Genomic DNA, 2,885 nt, shown 5'->3' on the forward strand with positions numbered 1-2,885 from the left:
TCTATCAACAAATGAAACTGAAAATCAAAATAAGCAAGAAATCTAATGAACAAAATAAACTGATGAATAAAATAGAATCAGAGGAATGGAAACATCGAACAGACTAATGAATCTCAAAGAGAAGAGGCGAAGGGGCTGTGGGAAGAAATTAACCAAAGATCTTATATGTATACTAGTATATGCATTACCTATGGACACAGACCTAAGGCCTGGGGTGGGGCAGGAACAGGGTAGAGGGGAATAATGGGGGGAGGGGAAGGGGACATTTGTAATCTCAACAATAAAGAGTTTTTAAAAAAGAAAAATTCAAGTTTCAGTATCCATAAATATTTATTGACATATAGGCACAATCATTTATTTACGTGTTGTCTTTGGTGGCTTTTTCTCTATAAAGGCAAAAATTAAATAGTTGTGACAGAGACCATCTGACACAGAAAGCCTAAAATAGTTACTACCCGCTCCTTTACAGAACAAATTTGCCAACCCCTACTATAGGCAACAAGAAGGAAGGAACACGGGGTTTAATATTGTGACAAGACTAAAGGCAAAGAGTTAAAGTTCAAGGCTGTCTCTGGAAGTGTGTGGCCCACAAGGAGAGAGCTTCTTTGGGCCCTGGAAATAGTTTCATTGGGTCACAGAGATTTGTTCAGGAATAAAAGGCACAAATAGGAGGGGTTATTCTATGTGCTAACATTCTCTGTTGCACAATAAACAAATATTTCATGGATGAAGCAATTCATTCAGATATTTACTAGTCGTGTGTGTGTGTGTGTGTGTGTGTGTGTGCGCGCGGGCGTGTGCGCCAGATACTGTGTTAGATGCTGGAAATACATAGATGAAAAAGATATGTCCGTGCCTTTGAGGAGTTTGTAGCCTAGTGGGAGAGCCACATAAGATGTGTATAGCTAGCTCTAAGTATTTTAATAGTATACTGTGGGTTTGATTAACTGCTGGATGAAGTAATTTTTGGGACTATTTTCAGTAATTTGTGATGGGCCCTGAAGAAAGAATAGGTGCTATTCTTCAAAGAGCTACACAACAGGCTGAGGGAAAGCCTGACAGTGTGAGTATTTGGAGCTTTAAGATTGCGAAAGAAAGAGACATTAGAAATGATTTAAAGGTTCTGTTGCTGGGTGACTGGCAGGATGATATAATCTGATAGAGAAGAAGGGAAAGGAGGAAGGAGGCGGTGGGTGGGGTTGGGGTGAGTTCAGTTTGGGACACATGATTTGAGGAAATGGCGAAACACATCTGGCTTCCAGTTAGAAAACCTCTTTAGGAAGTTTGACACAAGATTCCCAGAATTCAGATTGAAATTGCTTTTCCAGAGCTTTTTCATTGGAAAAAGGGGGAAGTACACATTCAAGTTGTAGAGAAATTCACAAATCTACTTTGACACATGTTTGCTAGAGCCATGAGATTAAAAATAATAGTGGACAGAACATGAAGCCATCACATAGAAAACTAGCAATAATTATGCATTTGGCATAAAACCTTGTTCCTGTTCATGCCACCTGCTGCTCTCAGAATCTAATTTATCTTTCTGTCTCTAGACTTGGACAATAGAGAAATGTCAGCTTTTACCTTCCACGTGAGATTCCTCAGCAAGAAGAGGTGTCCATATCTGTCATCTAGGTCTAGTTTTGTCTTTTTGGTTCTAGAATTCCACAGTGGAAACAGAATCTGAAAACTTTTACTCAGACACTTGTTAAATCTTCAAATGCTTAATCTCAACATTTTCAAGTGCTCAAATGTCTGATTTTTAGAGACTGGAGAAGTCTGTGATTGCTTTATGTATATCTATTTGCTGATATAATGCATAGGTTTGGGGAAAACTTAGGTTGATTGTTATCTTCTCTGGTTCTTTTAAAAAAGTCAGCATTTAAAAAAATATATTTTTATTGATTCAGAGAGGAAGAGAAAGAGAGAGAGAGATAGAAACATCAATGATGAGAGAGAATCATTGATCAGCTGCCTCCTGCATGCCCCGCACTGGGGATCCAGCCCGCAACCCAGGTATGTACCCTTGACCAGAATCAAACCCAGGGGCCTTCAGTGCATGGGCTGACACTCTAATCACTGAGCAACATCTGCCAGGGCTAAAATTACTTTCTATCTTTTAGATTGCTGTAGATTGCCATTCTCTATTTCCAGAGGAAGGAGTCAGTCAGATTTCAGTATTCAGTTAGGCAGCCAGGATTAGCTGGACTGCTTGGCATGCCTAAGACAGTTACTTAAACGGGGGAGCACATTTCTACCAGAATATAATAGTCAAGAGGCTCATAAGGAAAACCATGCAGTAAGTAAAATTTACTTATTTTACTTTTCATTATAAAACAACTATATCAAATAAAATAAAATAACAACAGCAGTATAAAAAAAATAAAATTTTGTACTCATTCAATTTCATTCTTCCAAAGTAGCCATTGTTAAAATAACTCAAGATGTATCTTTTCAGTTCTTTTTTTACCTTATAAATGACATATATGATGACCTTTTGAAGTGTTCTGTATAACATTCTAACCTGAGGTTCTATCATGCCTGGCAAGTTATAAATAATGCCTCATTTGTAGATTGGGTCAGATGATATCTGGGTGAGAATGGTCTTAGCCTGATCTGTGAGTTTTCATGCTTTGCTGCTATGTCACCCTTCATCTGAAGCTTCCCAGTAGTACACTGTCTTCCATGGCTCCCCATCCCCAAGAAGCTTCCCTTCCTGAATTCTCCCCTTCTTTGAAGGTCCTACTGCTCTTAAGGTTCTCTGACTTTGGTTAATAAACATATATTGAGTCCTCCTCTGTGCCTGGCTCCATACTAGGCAGTGGGGGTAGAGAGATTAGACATGAAGGGAGAGTAGTCTTTAACTCCATCTGCAGTTGTTCAGC

The sequence above is a fragment of the Myotis davidii genome, unplaced genomic scaffold (assembly GCF_000327345.1).
Source record: "Myotis davidii unplaced genomic scaffold, ASM32734v1 scaffold458, whole genome shotgun sequence".
NCBI lineage: Eukaryota > Metazoa > Chordata > Mammalia > Chiroptera > Vespertilionidae > Myotis > Myotis davidii.